At 35.0% G+C, this 21,276-nt stretch overlaps 1 pseudogene; it reads right to left on the bottom strand.

Annotated features, from left to right (window-relative positions):
• Positions 1-2,306: 2,306 nt before the first annotated feature.
• LOC113776958 lies at positions 2,307-5,231 on the bottom strand (annotated as a pseudogene).
• Positions 5,232-21,276: the final 16,045 nt, after the last annotated feature.

The following is a 21,276-nucleotide window of genomic DNA, read 5'->3' as shown; positions in this document are numbered from 1 at the left end:
AGCTTGTCAGAAATGTTATGCTTATTAATTCGCTGTCAAATGACAACCATTGGAGCCAAGAAACATAAGATGCTTGTCAAGATTCGCACTGCATAAACGTCACACGGAACGTGAATTAAAAGTGTAACTATTGCAGGTGGACAGAAATGAAATTTAAATGAGATACATTCGGACTCGGGGCACGGACGGTTGCAGGTGCAACCGTCCCAGGCGATTTTGGTCATTATCAACTGCGCGTAACTTTCTTTGTACATCATGTAACTTTTTTTGCACATAGCGTAATTTTAGAGCAAATTTTTGTGGGACCCACACATGACGTGGAAATCGAGTTACAACTTGTAATCTCAGCCGCACAAATTTTTGAGGCCAAATCATGGCCATTAACCGCTCAGGGACGGTTGCACCTGCAACCGTCCCTGCCCCATTTCCGATACATTCATAGGTGGTGCAGGTAAACAAAATAATTAATGGTAGCCAGTCATCGAATGTGGATATAAAATAGTACTAGCTTGAATATTAAACTACTTTCAAGGGTGTTTTTTTTTTTTTTAACATACTTCTTTCAAGGTTATGGTAACCAACTAACCATCCTATCAAATGAAGTTTTCTCCTTTCACAGGTAGATCCCCCAAGGAAGTTCATTTGTTCTTTATCTATGGCATTACAGAGACTCATGGGGAGGGGTTTCACTGAGTGAAATACACAAGGATAGACCAATTAATCTGTTGAATGATTGCCTTCCTCTGGCCAAAAATAAGAGTGATTTGCTTTTCAACCTTTAAGTTGATTTTGGACCTTCTCAGGATAAAATTGAAATGATCTTTGGATGATCTCGAATTAAAGAAAGGAAATTCCAGATACTTGCCAAGGTATTTGGGGGAGAAGAGAATTCTGGGGATTTATCTACATTGATCGTGAGGCCAGACCCATAGCTAAAGTCATTATGAGCTTGATAGACTGAATGGATTTTCTATCAGCAAAGTTGAATGTACACACTTTTCTATCAATGGAAAAGGTCTAAATAATTACAGTTATCAAATTCTGTTTAATTTTGTAATAAATTATTATTTAGCTTGACTTGTTTACAACAGTTTACCATAATTATCTTTACTTTCTCCTTGGTAAATGCGGTGTAGATACATCTTCGTGATTTTGTTGGTTTCAAGTCCATCTTGAAGCTTTTTTTTTTTTGGGCGGGCGGGGGGAGCTTCAGGAATAAACTAATTGCTACTTTCTCTTCTTATTCTATCTCCATCATTTCTTTCTGACAACGCCAAGTCTTTAGAATCTTCACTTATCGATTAGCTTTGGGTACCAGATGACCCCCGACGGACCAGCCTAATAGTTCTTGCTACAAGTATCTTTACAATTCTATGGTGCTTTTGTGGTCGGCTCCCTTCGTCCTAATGCTCCCAAAAAAAAAAAAAAAAAAAAAAATCCCTTCGGCCTAATATAATAGGCATTTTTTAGAACCCAACTTTGTATACAAACAAGTAATTATTGTGGTTAGATAAGGTTGCTGTAGGCGAATTTGCAATATAAATCTCAGATTCAAATTTTGGGATATATTGGCGTTCGTAAAACTTACTTTTCAATGCTACAATAGGTGGGATAGCAATATTTAGCGTTTACTTTCAAAACGCATCTCTTATGTTGAGATACCAAATTAAGAAGTAAAAACTGGCATTAGCAAAGAGATAAATAGAGGATAAAAACCACAACTATAGCGAAAACACGAGAAAATCAACAAATTACATAGTTTTAACCATCCAGCCGATGTATTTAAAAACTAAGAGCAAAACTTCTAAGGTCAATTTTTCAAGCTTGTATCTTTGAATACATTTCTACAAGTTTGTAGTACAACATTGTTCTACAAATTCAAATACCATTTATATGCTTAATATTTAAGAAAAAAAAAAAAGTATTCATAAACTAGCACCAAGGTCGCGCTCATGGCGCGGGGTTTGCCCCTAGTAGTACATACATAAAAAAATTCCTAGATTCCTGGATCTTCTCAGTTAGCACATGTTAGTAGTCAGCAAATTATAAAATATATTACTTTAGGCTTAAAATGTGAAAAGAATTCCATGGAATGGAGCACATACAATATTAATTTTACACGCACAGCTGTCGTGAAAATACACAAAAGCTATCAACATGGTTGCCCAAGATCTCAAGAAATCTCCTTTTTTTGACCCCAAGAAATCACCTTTTTTTTAAATCCCATTAGAAATCTCAAAAAATCTCTAAACAAGTCAAAAAGTAGGAGTAGACAACCAGTCCGCAAAGTAAATGCATTTGATTATTCAAGCAGTTAAGGGCTCATGTCCTTCATTTCTTGAATCATCGTATTGCTCTAATAATGGAGCATTTGCGCTTGAGGATGCCACAAACTTACCTTCAGGTGATCTCTCTCCATTAACTTCTTGAGCTTTTGCCCATATCAACATGTAAAACCCAAAAGATATGATCAAGGATCCGATCAAGCTGCAATTTGAGTAAATATTATTCCAAAACAGTTGATATGAAACCTCAAACATATGATAAGTATGTATGTATAGGTGGAGATGGGATTTTGTATATATGACTGTATTCGCTGGATATATTTATTTAAGATTTAATGTACACTTAAATACCTTGTTGATCTCATACGTTGAGTTAGTACAAATGAACAAGGCCATATTAGTATACATCAAATAATATTTTAAGTACAGTAACCGTATAATCGTAACAAATTCCATGCATACTTACACTGAGTGCATAAGTAAGTAATATGTTTTTCTTGATCGTATTCAACAGATACGTACCTTCCAATGTAGAAGTTATCGCCAAGAAAAATGAATCCCATCACTGCAGCAATGGCTATCGATAACGGCCTAAATAAAGCTACATATACAGGTCCCTTTACATGTAAGCACCGGGTCTGAACAAGAATTCCGAAGCCTGATCCCATTACACCCTAGAAAAATAAAAATTATTGAGTGAATCAACTATATTTGAATTGCATTCTAACTAACTATATGGACAGTTGATTGTGAATTTGATTAGCACGCTGCTTATATTCTAGTCTGGAATTCTAGTGAAATAAATTAGGTGTACGTGCTTACTGCATACACCACTGAGTACAACCGCACGTCAGGTTTCTGTATATTCCATGCACTTGAATTTGGTACCCCGATTAAACAAACCGGTATTGCCAGGATCGCGCATGATAGGTTGTAGAAGAAAACCACAACTAGTTCTGCCGGGTAATCCACGATAGCCTTGGTCTGAAAATAGTGGAGTGAAGATCCTAAAGTTAGGAAGAGTAAGTACAAAACTAAGGCAATAATTCCAAATATAATATATAGGTCTAATAAAAAACAGCATGGCAGTTACATCCATTTTTACAATATGGTAAAGAGTCTTAGGATATTAACAGTGTCGTAGCAACCATACAACTAAGTGTTTTCAACAATATATAATGCAGTACTAGCCAATGAGTTTCCAAATGAAGCCTATATATTCATTCTTATGCAGGAAAAGTCTTGAAAATTAGTATTTTTATTTCATTTTATTTTTTTGGTCTAATGAGAGACTCCAACTCTTACAAGGGGAAGGAAAAAATGCAAGTGTTTGAAAGTGAAATGAGTTATCTCGTGGTTACTTGGCTAATGTCCCTACCAATTAAATTGAGTCTCGAGGACTTCTCATTTTGTTTCATGTGGTACTTTTTTTTCTTGTCGTTCTAATACCACCTTTAAAAGTAGGGGACAATTGCAAAGGCTTCAAGAATTTACGGGGGCAATGGTGAAGGAAAAAGAAGTTTCAGAAATTCAAGGGGGTGCAATTGTTGAACAAAATTAATAAATTTCAAAGTTTTAAAAGACAAATTTTGACACGGCCCTAAAGATGGCTCAGCTTGAGATCGCAGTTGCTTGAATCCTATAAAACCTTTTTTTCCTTTCTCTTATTTTTTTCAACTCGGTTTCTCCAAACCATTGTCGAAATTTGATCTAACGGCAAATTCAGACACCATTCGTAGTTTTCTACAATCCTTTACCTGATAGATATACCAAACGGAGGCTATCACATAGTCGGCAGCGAGAAGCGCACCACCTTTGATCCAATCCGATTGCTCAGCCCCAGTGGTGACATTGACCAGTGCTGGCTGTTGTGCAAAAACAGAAGCTGAAGATGTAGGGCTCCTCATCTGAACAGGGCCTTTGTACAGAACCACCACTAGGGCTCCTGCAATCGTTATTACACTCCCCATTACCTTAACTTGGCTGCTCAAGCTTTTGACTTTTAGCTTTTCCATCCTGTTCATGACATGCACTATTGGTCTAGTTCATCTATAATTTGTAAAACCAAAAGAAAGGAAAAAAAAAGAGAGAGACATTGAAGCCTTGAGTTGAGTACTAAACCATATCATGTTATTCAACGAGCACTCGTTAGGTGTCACCTCAAATTTAGTCTTCGTTAGAGAATTGAAGTGAGGAGAATTAATAAGTTGAGCATGTGTTTCAAAAGGTAATTAGCTGTATGGCACTAGTTAGAAAAATCTATAACGGCGGATTAAATCATTTAGGACTTTAATGTCGGAAATCAGTTTTTTATGTCCTGCTTGCTCCAAAGCAGGCATGATGAGTGTTGACAATAGTTAAGCCAAAAAAAAAAAAAAAAAAATAAAAAAGGACCTTAGGAGCACTGCCAGGATAAAAGTGCAAGCTGGGGTAAGGTTGGACATGCAGAAGCCAGTGTTGGAGTACTGTACTCGATTCCTTTGCTTCCAAGAAATTGACCTAGAAAAGCTGAAACAATATTGATTCCAGGTAAAAGAATATAATCATGATTCATATCAGAGAGCTTGACATACATGTGTGTGTATCTGTATATACCCGAGAATCCCGAGGAAGAAAAATCTAGCAAGGAGACCAAAAGACAACGGAGGAAGCCGAGATTTCCTGTCAAGATTTGCAAATAAAAAAAAATGAATAAGTTTAAATATACAGGAAGAGGGAAATCAAGAAGGCTTGTAATTGAGATTACCTGTGGAAGAAGAAGCAAAGGGGGAGGAGGATAAGAGCTGAAAGCCCATTGGAATATAACATGAAGACACGATAATTCAAACCCTTCAAGGTGGCTGCTTTGAAGATGGTGCTCAAGCCAACACTGACACACTCGACCGTAACCATTGCCGTGAAAGGAAACACCTCTCCATAGCAGCATCTTTCTTTCCAGTTCGCCATCTTGTTTTCTTTCCTTCTCTGAAACATGAAAATACTACTTCTTCATGTATTTTGTGGTACAGCTCAGTTTCCCTCCGAGCACGCCGTACTTGAAACTGTAGAAAAATATAAATCAACCTAGTGTTAATTAATTTGTTAGGTTGTGGCCACGTGTCATTGATCTATTGATTAGTACAATAAGTTGTATGGGTTACTAAAATTGGCCACATGGGATCCATCCTGTAATGTTAGTAGTAGTTGTAGGCATATTAGCACTACTACGTGGTGGGATTCCTATCAGGGGTTGTGGATTGTATTTTTTTTTTTTTGTGTATGTCTATGAATTAATTTTTTTTTGTTGTAGTTGTTCATTATAAATTTTATATAATTTAATGGAAGCAGTGTTGGTTTTTGTGTGATTTTGTGTTGAATTTTTATTAGTTTGGGGGCTATTTTTATGGTTTGGTTTGTCGGTTTGGTGTGCATTTAATTATGTAGTGTATATTTGTTGGAAATTAATTTTTTTTTGTATTGTGTATTCAGCGTGAAGTTTGTAAAATATTTTGTTAGAGTTTTATTTGCTATTTTTTTCATTAAATGTAGTGGTAATTACAATGTATATAATATTTTTTTGTCTTGGTTATATGTAAATAGGCTTTTGGTTGCTTCGAGGATGTTACTGTTTATCTTGTGATAAACAAGGCGTTGTTTGTCTTTTGGATGGACTTGGCAGTGTTTGTTTTTGAGCTCTAGGTATGTGTGGTAGGTATCCGTAGTTGCAGCATCAAATGATTGATCAATGGAATTATTGGTCTCTCGTTTGTCTTGGTTTTGATTTGTAATTTTAATGGTTTTGTTTGTCTGTTTTGTTGAGTGTTTGTATTATATATTTAATGGCTTTTGTGATTGATATATAATATATTGTGAAGATAATATGATTATTGAAATTTGTGATTAACAATTAACATAATGTGATCTAAGTATGTGTATAGGTTTTTCATGAGCAAGTTCTAAATTCTTCAATGAGACTGGGAGTAAAGGTTTGTATACAGTAGCTGTTGTCGTCTAGAAGCGTAAATAATATTAAGTTTCCTTCTCGTAGAAAATGTTTGTCAGCAAATGTGGTGTGGTGACATGTGGTGTCAAATGTCCAAGTTTTTCTATCACATTTGCAGGTGATTGTGTCATCTCTGTTTACATGGAGGTGAGATACAATAGTTCCTGGGAGCATCTGTAAAAGAAAATTGATTTAGTTTGTATATTATATATTAGTGGGTACATAAGTGGGATGTGATATAGAATTTTGTTTTTACCAAGCATTCTAAATCTTGTAATGTAAGGATGATGTAAAAAGAGAATTGTGTCAGCAATTTTTCTTCATGAATGAATAACACTGTAAAAGGAGCAATATGGTTTGGTCAATTCAATTTGCATTGTAATAAATTTTAAATGTGTCATCTCTATGAAAATTCACAAAGAGAACATGGAATACTAACCCGAAGTGCTAGAATGTCGATTGCTTTGCAGGAGTATGTTCCACTCGTAATCAATAAGACAATTGTTTTTTCCATATATGCTTACTCCAAAGAGCATGCTGCCAATGTGAAAAAAGTGTAGCATTGATCCGTCTTCAAGCTGATGATCTTGTATGAATTTTGTCCAACCGGATAGGTTAAAGCTTGTATCAAGTTTGATGAACCAAGTGTGATTTCCATTGTGGAGAATCAGTGTTTGTCCAGCATCATCTACAGACTGGCAACAACTGTGGCGGTATTTTCTGCATAATGATTCGTACTGTTATTCATTGAGTTTATGATAATGGCAAAAATTGAGAAGAGAAGTATAAGTGTTAGGTTCATGAGTAAAAGGGTTATGTCTCACATTGGTGTAAGAGATGGAGAAAGAGCGGTTAATATGTAAGTAAGAGTCCAAGACCTAATGGCTTAAGATTTTGGGTCAGAATTGGGTTCCTAACTTACATTTGGACTCTTTGGTGGATTCTCTTGAGGTGTTTCCCTTATCAAATTGGTACTAGAACTTCAGGTTGCGAGACTGGACTACTCATAGGCAAGTAGATTCTTTTCGGAGTTGGACCGGTGAAAATTCACTTCTTGGTAGTAGACCGAAGTGCTAAGGAGTTTGATTAGTGTTGGACCAGGTACGCCATGAGTTTGGCAGGGGGTGCAGTTGGTGTAAGATGTAGCCAAGGGTTGGCAAAGGTCCAAAATTACTCATGAAGCGGGAGATTTGTTAGGTTCATGAGCAAAGGGTTATGTCACACATTGGTCCGAGAAATGAAAAAAGAGCGGTTAATATGTAAGTAAGGGTTCAAAACCTAATGGTTTAAACTTTTGGATCAGAATTGGGTTCCTCATTTACATATTGGGTTCTTTAATGGACTCTCTTGAGGTGTTTCCCCTTATCAATAAATGCATCACCAGTGTTTCTGGGTCTCTTTGTGTATACTCAATAAAAAATGACTTGCTTGATGAATCTAAGGATAAATAAATATGAAAGAAATGGTTTAAATTGAAGGGTATCAAACATTTTATATAAGTTTAGTATGTTAAAAGCGGTAAGAGCAGTAGAAAAGAAAGATAACTTAGTTACTATTGATTCTGCTGGGGGATATTGTGTTTAAGAGATTGAAGCCAATTTATTGCCTGGAATCGGTGCGTCCAATATTCAGGGTGTGGGTTGATGAGTCCTGGACCTAATAATCTTTTGAAAGCCACACTTATTTCATAGGTGAATTGGTTGTTGTTTGTTGGAAAAGCTTGTAGTGCTTGTCCATTTGGTTTGAGAAGATAAAATAGAGAAGCAATGATTTGGTTTATCTTCTTCAATTGTGTCAACCATCCAATCCATAAAAATAGTATGGTTGATAGACATTTTGTTATTTGAAATGGGACTTTTGATAGGTATATTGGTAAGGGCTTGTAAAGTGGTGATTGTTATTTATAGCAGTTCTAGTGCTATCAATCTGAGTGTATGTTAGGTTGTCGATAGAATATTGCCATTTCACATATGATTTCACTGGCAATACATGTGTTTGTCTGTGTGTTTTTCTCTTGTATTGTCACAGGTGGTTGTTCTTTTTAATGGGAGGATCAGAAGAGAGGAATCTTTTTTTGGATGCTTAATAGAATAGGGTGTTTGTGATTATGCAATACTCTGATATATTTTATTAGATGGTTACGAGACTAACGTTTGTTAAATGGATAAAAAAGCTCCATTAGAAGAGCAGGGGGAGTGATTTTAGTAGAAGTAGCTAATATTTGTAGAAATACTAAGATAATTTGCAAGTAATATTAAGCTTTTGGTGATCGGAAACATAGATATAGAGGTGAGAATCACATAAGTTCTAGTTTATCACCAAAATAACAAAAGAAGCTTGTTGTTTGAAGCAAAAGTAATGCATGTCTAGCTAGTGTTTTTGCAGTGATGATTTGTAGAATTTGTCATTTTTTCCTTTGACTGTGAAGCTCAGTCAAGCTTTGGATGCTTTGCTGTTTTTGTTAGTTCTTCTTCAAGACTTCGTTCTACCGAAAATGAGGGACCTTTGTGGCTACCTTGATCTACTGACATAACAGATAAGGTTGATATTGGAGTGAGAGTAGGGGAAACTCGTCCAATGGAAGCAGTGCTTTCTGTGGTGCTATTTTTCAGAAAAGATGGCGGAATTGCAATGAACTCCGATTGTTGTGCTTCAGCAATTTGATGAGTTTTTGGATGTTGTGCGAGCTCTTCTGGGATGAAGGCTATGAGGAAAAAAAGTGGGAGAAGATGCTTTTGAGAGGGAAGATATGATCTCATCTCACAGAAGAAGTTTTGATTTTGCAGTTTTTCATTAATTCTGCTGAAAAGCAGCGATTCTCCGTGTAAGGGGATAACTTGTGTTAGTGATTTTGCTAGACAATGTTGATTGAAATTGTATTTGTTTGTATAATTATATCAAAGTTGATGTACCTGTAGATACTTTTCATATATTTCAGTGGCGATGAAATCAAGGAGGGCCTCAGCATTTACATTGTCTACTGTTGCATCGATGAAACTAGTGCCATCATAAACCTGTACCTGGAATTTAGCTCTGCAGCACAGATGATTATTAGTATATGAGATAGATTATATGAAAGGTATAATAAAGAATTTTAAGAAAAAAATCAAGTTACTTTGATTTTGGTTTTGTATTTTTGAGTCCACAGAAATTGCAATCAAATTCCATATCTATTGGAGCACCAGTGATTTTGTTGCAGCTAGTACATGTCGGGGAGAAAAATCACTGATTGCAATTGATGATTCTAATATTTCCTTTGACCTAACAGTTCTTTATCTAATTCAAACAAATTTATATAGATATTAGTATAACTGAGTCAGCAATATTATAAGAACAATAAGATATGGAGTTGATAATGGAGGGTATTAGTGGATATATGTCCATGGTTTATCGGATTTGATGATGCAAGAATTTGTGCAATCAAGCGAATTTCAGCGTTGAGTGGTGCAACAGTTTTCTGTTTATTTTTCTCATAGAGTCTTTCATTGATAACTCTGTGAATGTAGGAAATGTTCTCTTGGCGAATTTCACCGGCATTTGAGTTTCTGCTAAGCGAATTTCACCGGCTGAACAACAGAATCTCGGTGGTTTACTCGGTTGAAGTGGTAGTCGTTCCAATATTGGTATGTTTCTTCTTGGGCGACGTGGACCTATAGAATATGAAATGCCGGTGCTTTTAACTGATAGAAAGAACAAAAAAAGTGTAAAGAATCCAAGACGCGCACGCACACACACACACATATGTATATATAAACTTATAGTATCCAGCTACCAGTTGGATGCTGCAAATTGCTGGTTGATAGACAGCTTTGAGATAGAACAGCTGCTAGTAGAGGATAGCGAGATCACAGAAGAAATCGCAATAGAGAAGAATGGATTCAAAAGAGAACGAAACTAATGGCTGTTAACATATAACAAGAGGAGAGAAAAGTATAGTTGATAAAATAATTAGTAAGCCTACTTAAATCTACAGCTGAAGAATGGTGTAGGATATTTGTTTGAAAAGTTGTTGAAGGAAAGATGTTGTCAAAAAGCAGACAGTCAGTTGTTGTAAGAACTGTTGATAGAGCAAAAATAAATAGTGACAATTTGTGAGCTTTCATAAGGATTTGATAGCCAGTATAGAATAATTAGATTAGGAGCTTGAAGAGAATACTTTGATGAAGAGTGTCATTTGTTGAGCTCAAATGCATGGTTGACTGATCACAAAAGTTAACAACAGGCATTTGAAAGCACGTACACTTGGCTTTCAATACTGCTGAAAGTGATATATAATTATCAATAGGAGCATCAACAAGTGCATCATTTGCTGGAGAAATAGGTATAGCATGTGCAGTATGGCTGTTTCTGTTTTGATGTTCAGTAGTCTGCTACGTTTCTTTTTGTTTTTCTGCTACTTTTTAGCATATCTTCCTCTTCGACGCTGATTAGCTTATATACGACACTTATCTTCAGAAATAAATTTGCGCTTTCGGCCTATATCACAAGATGATTTTTGGTAGCAAAAGTCATAGAGTTGACAGTGAATGTGATTGGACAAGTTTATGTTATAGATCATATAACAGCTCTAACAAAGAAAATTCATACAAGTAGGAAAAAGATAAAAATACAATGGTAATAAAGGATGGAAATGACAAATATATTTAAATGAAATAGAAACAAAAGCACACAATGAAAGCAAATAATGCAGCTATGGGATTAATATGCAAAATTTAAATTAAAAAGAAATGCAAGTACCTTCAAAGTATTGTAGGAAAAGTCAACAGTGCAAATTAGACAAGAGATAGCTGATGCAAAAACAGAGATGAAATGAAAAATATCAATATCCTAAAATGCTATGTGAACAATAACCAAGCTTGGAAGTCAATACTATAAATATCAGCTCTAAAAAAGAGAAAATGCAATGGATAAATACTTTTCTGTGTTGATTATGATTATTTGTTTGTGCATTAGCCAGTAAAGTACAATAGACCAAAGTGGAGGAAAATATAGGTAGAATGCGAAAAGGTGACTGATGAATAAAAGTGGAAAAAAAATATTTGATCAATAAACATTTGAATTCATAGCGATAGACTCAAAACATAAGCAATGAATATTTATATAGATAGGAACTAACAGAAGCTAATACTATGGAGAAAGAAATCAAATGACTGTAAAATGTAAATATAAAACATAATAAGGAATAAGCATGGTTGAGAACCAAAAATAAAAATCGGGAGAGGAGTGACACAAAAAAGAAGCATAAAGGGATAGTAGAAATGATGTGGAATCGAAGAAGAATTTCAAATAATTAAACGATAAAACACAAGATTTTAGGTGTACATTTCACAAAGTTAAATGGTGAAAACATAGGTGATTATGAGGTTAAAAATATGACAAAAACAAAGTAAAAAAATTGCACTTCCAGAAGGAGAGTTTGCAAAAAAATTAATGCACGGACTAAAGTGTTTAATGATAAAATCAAACACCAAAAATGAATGATAGAAAGATATAAGAATACTATGGAAGGAAACTGGAAGAGATGGCCAACAGTTTTAAAATGAAAAGCAAAAGAGATGGCGAGGCGTCATAAAGCTAGCTAAAATATAGAAAGGAAAAACATGCACAGAGAACACAATGGAAATAAAAGAGTTCATTCGAAAGAAAAAACATGCACACAGGACACAACGTAGATAAATGACAGACGAACAAAAAGGAGCAAAATAATTGCATTGGACACATTTAATTGTCGATCATAGCAGAACATTTTGATGAATATAATAGTAATTACACTCATTAAAAGCAATTAGCCACAAAACATACAATAAATTGGTGAACAACAAAAGAGAATCAGAGGCACTTAATGAAACTAACAAAAAGGATAGAGCAAATAAGCCGCAGAGAAAGTATATATAATGTGACGACCCCACCTCCCCCTAGGGCGTACCCTAGGGTTTAGCGAGTCGTCTGCCCAACTCTCGCCAGGACTCACTCACGTAAAGCTCAAGAAAATGACTTACAAATGTAGAAAAAAATAAATAACACAATCTCTTCAACTTAATATATATACAATAATACTCCGTTCCAACTACAAGATTCACACATGCCCGAATATATTAACGAATTTACAATTCATGTACACACAACCTTAGTCGGGTGATAGCATGAGTACAAAATCAAAATTCAAAATAACTAGACTATGCTAGTTTGTACACGCTCACGCCTCGTTGGTACCCCTTGTAAGGAAAACAAAACTAACGGAGTGAGTTAAAACTCAGTGATGTTCCAAATAGCAAATTAACCATTAATGAACAATAATATAACATAAAAGTGCAATAGCGAGCAATTAACCGACATCTCATATTCAGTATTTCACGTAAAAGGATACAGTTCCACCATAGGTTGATCATATCGTAGTTGACACTCCGTCAACTTTCAAGTACAGTAACTAGTCCAGTAGTATACCACTTAACTCCAATCTCCGTCCACCAACCAAACCCCTTACCGGGTCCGAACTCCAAGATAAACACTGGTGGTAATACTCGAGTATACCGATTAGTCGAGGAGATAACACTCCACTCGACATCACTAACTATCTAGGGTTCGTTATCTAATCAACCAGACCCTTGTCGGCTCGACTCGATTAACTAGTCACAAGATTTCTGAAATTTTAGACAAGATACAATTCATATGCATATATATCAATTCAATTGAAATCGATGAACAAGAACAAGTTACATTAGGGCAAGTGCGATAAAGTACACTCTTGCTCTATCAATCTACTTATATAACATGTAATCACATTGGTCACGTATTAAACACAAGTATCAAGTTCAATTCGGTATTTGAAAACACTCACCCAAAAGATGTAGTGCCTTTACAGGTCACGCTCGGGTATTACTCTAGGTTTGGAGTCCAAATCTGTGATAAAATATTGTTTAAGAACTTTCAAAAGTAACTAAGATTCGAAATTTAAACGTTTCGTTTATCGAGAATCAAGTAATTGAAACTCATTTAGAGAGTAGTCGTAAAACTTATACTCGCTCTTAAAACTTGAGAAATTTGAAGCAAGTATACTTTGAAATACCATTTAAATCGAAAAAATGGAGAAAACGTATTTCGAGTAGTCGTTATTTTCATGTTTTTCAGGGGTACAAGTTTCAGCCGAACGCTAACTTACAGACCTTTATGAAACAAGACTTGAATACCTTACGATTCCAGTAAGATTCGTTCCGGAATTCGTACTCAAGTCGCGAGTACCTCTACCTAACCCTCGAGTGTAAATTTGGGCAGTACGCCCTTTGTGTTTACCTATTTTTCAGCTATTTATGACTTCATTATTTTTCTCAAGGCAGCCCCAACATCACACACAAGAAATATCGTCACCACAGCCTTTCAATTAGGCTCCAAAATCACCCAAGTACATCACAAGTCCAATAGTGCAACTAAACATCAGTTTTGAAGCCAAAAGAGGAAATAACAGCTTTAACATCTTATAACATTTTAGTCACAAATGGAGCTACGTTTATCGGATTAGTATGCATTTTATACCCTTTCGAAGCTAAGACAAAGGGCTACAACTTTCATGAAGACCACTCAATCCATTTCACAATTGATCTAGGTCACAAGTACAGATTACAAAACCAGAAGGTCCTTGTCAGTATGGTTGTCAGTACAAATTTAATTCCGTTTGAGGTGTTTATGGATGCGTTGGAAAGTTGAAACATAGGGCTAAAAGTTTCATGTTTTGACCAAAGGCTAATTTGATACGGATCAAGGTGAAAAAATGCAGCCAAAATGAGGAAATGTCAAAACCGTCCACAAAACTATACCTATGGCAGCAAGGGTAATTTTGTCTTTTTACATGCTACAGTGCTCAAATTGAACTGAAATTTTGCAGACATCTATAAAACATCATTTCCTACAACTTTCATGTTTTAATCTAAGGCTGATTCGGCCTCCATCATGGCCAACTGAAACTGGGCAGAACAGGGTAATACAAAATCGAAAAACTGGAATTCATACATTCAAGTGCTAATCCTTACAACTCTAACTTGAAACACTACTTCACCTCCTTATCTAAACTTATTCACATCATCTTCTATCTAAACAAGAAGAAATATAGCTGAACAATTCAAAATTCTAACTCACAAATTCTCCATAATCACCAAAACTACTTGCATAGCTATCAATTAACCAAGAATATGAGTTGTGTAGCAACTTAAGCAAGATTAAGGAAAATAAAGATGATGGACAGCCAATATACCTCACTAAGATGCTTGTAAGAGATATCCACCACCTTTCATTATAACGATACTGAGGAACGATACTGAGGACTGCCGTTTCTTCCCTTGGTTTTTCTCTCTCAATGTCTCGTCCACCAAGCTGAAAAATGGAGAAGAATGAAGGCTAAAGAAGGTTAAGAAGGTTGGTCTTAGGTTGGGTCAAAGATACATGGATTTCTTCCACTTGTCACCACCAATTTACATCTCAATTTTTTTTTCTTTTCTATTGGGTTTTGAAGTCAAAATTTTTGGCCACCTTGATCAGATTTAGAGCTGATATTTAGGCTCTAATAACAATGAGATTAACTTGATAAAAATGTTGATCAAATGGTATGTTCAATCGGTAGTGAACGGTACACGTCGGTTCACACCGTTTTTTCATAAATCACACGTACTAGGGTTTTTACTTACCATTCACTAACTTATTATTATTATTTCTAATCACATATTATTTTCTCATCTAAAACTCACTTTTAATCGCCAAATTTAGTACCCCCTCCATATCGATTACTCACACTACGAAAAGACGTAAAAACCCTAATTTATCGTAACAATGAAAGTAAAAAGGAAACCCTTGTTTCTATGATTATTTGTAACTATTGAGGAAGTGAATGTGTATTAAAGTTATTGTAAAATAATAAATTCCAAATTAAAGAAAATATTAAGAAAAGTATAAGGAATTTTACGAGTCCTCACATATAATCACTGCGGTCTAGACATGCAAAAAATTTAGGGAACAAAAGACCAAGCAGGGATAAAGTGGGACAGTAATATTGTAAGTAGCAGGAAGCAGAACTCACTAGTAACACAACGAAAACAAAAAATAGGATGCAAGTGGAACAAAAGAGCAGGGAATTTCTATGGCTTTCACAAAAGGAAGAAGAAGTAAATCACAGAAGAAAAATTATAGAGCCCCATTGGTCACCATGTCTAAGACAATGCAAGCCTTGCTAAATACACAAAACCAATAGATAGGAAAAGTCAACAAAGAGATTAAAAATGATCAATGGTGAGCAAGAAGACAAATAATGGGTGCACTTCACATCAACATTTAATGCTGAAATACCAATTGCAATAAGAGTGAAGGAAAAAGGCCAAGATAGCTAGGCATGCATGCAAAATAGATGCACCATGCATGCATCCTATATTGCTAACCATACTAATATAAAAATGTGCTTTGTTGCTAAAAGAGACAGTGAAACACCCACATAAGCAAGTACGTAGATTGTTAAAAAATGGAGTAAAATTGATAGTAGGCAAATAAGCACAAAAGAACATTCTGTTTAAGGCTAGTGGGTGAGTTGTGGGGAACAAAATGTTCAAAAACACATGGGATCTTATGGCTCCCAAAGTGGCAAAAAGGCCAAGATGTCCAAAATTCAACTGCAAATAACAAGATAACTAGGACAAAATGACAAGATGATCCAAAAGAAAGTTATCAAGGGAAAATGAACAGTAGGGAAAATGGTCCCCATATAACCCTGCAGCTCCAAAAAGACCGTGAAGGACACAATAAGCAGTGGAATCACAATATAACTAGGAGAATCAATTGCAATCCACTGTTGCTCGGGCTTCCACGGTTTATGTAAAGTATATGGATTTTTCTACCAGATGCTTTTGAACACTCATTAACACATTTAAAATTCACTTAACCTATCATGTATATTCACATACTATAATTATTGTCTTCTTTTATATTTCTATACTTTAACTGTTTAATCTTATCTATCATATCTTGTATTTATTTACTTTTTCTAATTTATTTTATATTTTCTAAATAATAATACCTGAAATATATTTTAACGAGTGTCCAATAGACACTTGTTAAACAGACCCATAGTATAGAACGGTAGCATTTTAAAGAAGTCAGTAGCCTCTAGTTTTATACACACTCAACAACCTGGTGTCCTACTCGCTTGTATGAAGAAAGAGTCATAGCCCTATTTATTAATAGTTAAAATTTCCCTTTGTCTCTCTTAATTGATTTCTTGAGCTTTTTTCTGTAGGTGCATGTTTGATTATTTAATTAGATGTGAATGGAAGATGTCTTTGAAACTTCTTTTTCTTGGTCCGGAGAGGATTGATGTAATTAAACTCGACTGAAAGGAGAGGGAACAACCATAGCGTTAGGCACCATAAAAGGGCGAGAAGGTACGGGGATAGAAAGAATCATACAATTGATATTTTGGTGTTGTCGCAAATCTATCAAGCAATTGATATGTCAATTTTAAAAAAAAAAATCTACAATTGACATAGCAAACGAGGTTAGGGATATTTTGGAGAAAACATAAAAAGGAATTGATATAGTTCAACAAAACAATTTGATGATGCTGAAGCAGAATGTTGAACTGAACATGTGACGATGGAGAAATTTGTATCCATTGAATCATATTTTTCTTTTTGTGAGATATTAAAAATGAGATGCATCTCAATCAATATGGATTAGAGTGTATTTGTTGTCTTGTTTATTGATGTACTGTTGATACATTATGATCCTGCCAATTGAAATTTAGAACTGCTCATGGTCACTGATGTACATAGCTACTGATTCTGCTTATGGAATCCGGAGATAGACAGTAGACTTCAATGGCATTTGGTTTAGGCTCCGATCAAATACGGATGGAGTTAAATGGAGCATTTTGGATGGTTTTCTAGTTGCTTTGAATTTGAAGTAAGCAAATGACTTCTTCAAGCATTTTTCCCCAATTTGTGTTGTACTAACTACTATCAAGCCTTTGTTATTGTGTATGATAGATGAAAGATATGTGTATATACACTACTACAGGCAGCTTAGAGCCTTGGCTATTGCTGCTGATTTCCTTTTCCTCTTGTTGCTTTTTCTGTTCCCACTTTTTTCCCTCATCCTTGCATGGTTCTCTTTTTGTTTAATGGAGTTTCTTTTTTCCTTTGTTGTTGTGTGAATTTTCTGCGATTGGAAGTTTATGGATGGGAGCCTGAAACCGGTTCTTACAAATTATGGATAGTTGAACAGGTTACTGGAAGCTCAAGTACCTTCAAGTACTCGAACTCGATTAGGTTTGCACGGGAACTCAAGCTTAATCGAGTCGACTTTGATCACCCCCAATATGGTTTTGAGTAAAGCTCAAGGTTGGAATTTATTACTCGTTTGAGTTCGAGATCAAGCTTGAGTAGCTTACCTATACTTCAAGCTCGAGCTCCAGCTCGAGTATGGCATTACTCGAGTTCAACTTGACTCGAAAGCAGTCCTAGTTGAGAGGATTTTAAAGTATATTGGAGATACTCATAATGATGGTATATTTTATTCAAAAAATGATCTAATTAAGTTATTTAACTATACAGACAATTATTGGTAGATTATACAATTGACAAAAAGAGTACTTCAGAATATGCATTTTTCATTAGTTCATGAGTGTTTTGTCGGAGTTTTAAAATGCAACAGGTGATCGTATTGTCTATGGTAGAGGTTGAGTATGTTGTAGCAGGTTGGTCCTACGTAGATTTATTGTGATAGTAAATCTGCGATTGAGTTCTCTAAGAATTCAATTCCGTATGGGCATAGACATCAAATATTATTTCATACGTGAGTTAGTTCGGTAGAAAGAAATTGTGATTGATTATTGCAAAACTGAAGATAAAGTAGCTGATGTTTTAAGAGGCATTGAAGACTAAGACATTTATGATGTTGATGAAGATGTTGGCCATGTCTAGATTTGAGGAGTTTGATTTATTGAAAGCATTATAAAAAATATATATAAACCAAGCTAGTATTAATTATTTTGTTAAGTTGTGTCAATGTGTCATTAATCTATTGGTTAGTATAATAAGTTGCATTAAGGGTTAGTAAGATTGGCCACATGGAGTCGCAGAGGGATAAGTAAGATGGTCTCGAAAAAGAGTGTAAGTAAGAAATCTTGAATTTGAGACCCCTTCACTTACACTATATATATATATAAAAAGATCAGCCACCTAGGATCCAATCCCATAATGTTAGTAGTAATTGGAGGGGCATTAGTAGTATATAGCAGCAGGGTTTTTGAGATGTCAGTTGCCTCCAGTTTCATATATACTAACTATTGGGTTTTAGCCCAACGGCCACCAAGAAAAGGGATTAATCCCTACTTGAGTATAGGCGGGGGATCGAATCCCTTGCCTACGTGTCAGGTGCCTTAGTGCACCATTTGTCAGTTTCTTGATTTCACTTCTAGAGGGTGCCTTAGATACACCCATTTGGTCCATCCCCATCCCCCTTCCTCTAGTATAGGAACCAATTGTAATTGTAGTTGTAATTATTGTATTCAAAAATAAAATTTCATATATACTCAGCAGCCTCATGTCATTCTCGTTTGTGTGAAGAAAGAGCTGCAGCCCTTCTTATCAATAGAGAAAATTTCCCTTTGCCGCTTTCAATCGATTTCTTGGGTATTTTCATATGGATATATGTTTAATTATTTGATTTGGGTCCATAAAAAACTAGAGAGTTTTTTGTTGTACTCAATTTTGTTTTCATTGAGCAAAACAAAATTGGTGCTGAACAGATTAATAAATAAAAAAAAAAACCTTGAAAACCTATAAGATCCACTCGATCCAAAGTGCAAAGTGCCTATATATGCAATTGGGAGGGGGGAGGGAGTCCAAAATGACCTTGAAATTCAAGGGATAAGTTATACTTAATCCTTTCATTATGTTGTTGTCAAATTTTGTTATTGATTTATTTTTTTTTGTTGTTATGACCATGTTCATCAATTCTGTTTTAAAAATGTATATTTAGTTTTGTTTTAGATGGAAGTTGTCTTTAAAAAAGTCTAGGTTTTATGTTCTATCACCGACAACATTGTCAACTAGTCTAATATTTAGTTTGGGAGCTTAAATTTAAGTAGAAAAGAAAAGAAAGTGAATGGAAATAACTCTTTTATGATGTTTGGGAGTTGTGGAGTAACGGAAAAGAAAGGAAATTGGAAGATTTTGATAGATCACAGGGGCAGTCTAGAATAAAGTGTAGATAATGTGTCTGACATATAGAGATAACTATATTTGGGAGGAGGAATTAGTATGGATTGCAACTCAATGGACTTCCAAATCCTTTGAGCACCAGTTCAAGAGACTCTGCCTAACTGCTATAGTATAGCATATATGGAGGTTGAGAAACACGGTGATCTTTCGGGTAGGACATACTTCAACTGTTGGACTATTGAAGGAAATTGTCGAAGTTATGAGATATGTAACCAATTCATGGTCAGGATATCCTAGAACTCGAGAAACGTAGAAAAGTGGACACTAATATTAAAATGAGGGATAGAATAGAAATGCCTTAACCCTTCTTAAAGACCCCAAACCTCTATTTCTCCTACACGTTATCCCCCATGTTTTGCCCTTCCCCTAAGGGGTTACTATGTAACAAGTACATAATGTCCACCTGAACGTCTGTGGATTTTATCATGAACTTGATAAATTAATTTTCAGATATAAGACTTTCCTATTAGAACGCGTTGTTCAAAAGGGTACAGTGAGTTTGGAGATGCATGTCATTGTATATTCCAGTGTACAAACTCCATTCCTTGATCAATGAGTAAATTTATATTTTGCTCCAAAAAAAAAAAGCTTTCTCTTCTCTTCTTTTCTATCCTAAACTCCCAGTCTAGCCGTAAATGTCAATGACAACCATCAGAGCTGGGCAATATAAACCTATAAACGTCCCAGTTTCCCACCGTATAAATGTCGCACCAAACGTGAATCAGGCATTTACGTATTGTAAGTGAAGAGACTCAAAATATGTCGTATGCCAAAAACGTGCATCAGGCATAGAGAATATAGACAGATGATTACCGCTATCGAATATACATAATGTTAAGTGGACGGATGATTTTCTGGTATACCACTTTGGAATATGTATTATTTTTTTTCCTTTTTGCTTGATAAGGGAAAGCTACAGATTACACGTTTTGTTTTTGTTTGTAGAAATGAACGTTGACCAAAATGATTGCAAATTGGAATAAAGATAATTGGATTTTTCTGACGGGTGCATAATAGACATCAATTAACACACCTAAATATTAAATAACCTATCATGTATATATACATACTAACAATTACTATTCTTTCTTGCACTTATGTACTTCTCCTATTTAATTTTATTTCTTCAAAAATTTAACACTTGAAATAGGAGTACGTCTTAACGAGTACCCAATAGGCACTCCTTAGATAGACCCAAAATAATTTATGAAATATGTGGCGTGATTTAGTCCTATATATTTGAAAAGTTCAGGTTGTACTTCTACTTTTTATTTATGGGTTAATGACACATTGCCTCCTTAAAAGTGGGGGGTAATAACACTTTGCCCCTCCCCCTCAATGAAAATAATAGGCACTTTACCCATTTGAGAATATTTATTTGATATTTGTGACAAGAATTTCATTGGAAAATTTAGAAAAATGTATTGTTTAAATATGTTTACAATTCTACCATTATCTTGTAATTTTATCTTTATTCAAATTGATGCTATGGAAGCATAGGTTATAACTTATAACGCCATTTATACAATAATTTAATCCATGATATATACTGTTAGGTCTGGTCCCAAGAAATTGATAAACGAGAATAATAGGGTTCTTGGCAACTCAATAATGACAATAACAAAACAAATAAATCAAACAGAGAAACACAAAATTTACGTGGTTCAGTCTAATTGACTTACGTCCACGGGCGAAAAGGTAGTAGATTTACTATAATAGAAAGATAGTTCAAAGAGGGAGTACAAAACTTTAG

The sequence above is a fragment of the Coffea eugenioides genome, chromosome 7 (genome assembly GCF_003713205.1).
Source record: "Coffea eugenioides isolate CCC68of chromosome 7, Ceug_1.0, whole genome shotgun sequence".
NCBI lineage: Eukaryota > Viridiplantae > Streptophyta > Magnoliopsida > Gentianales > Rubiaceae > Coffea > Coffea eugenioides.
This window is presented reverse-complemented; position numbering and strand designations above follow the sequence as displayed.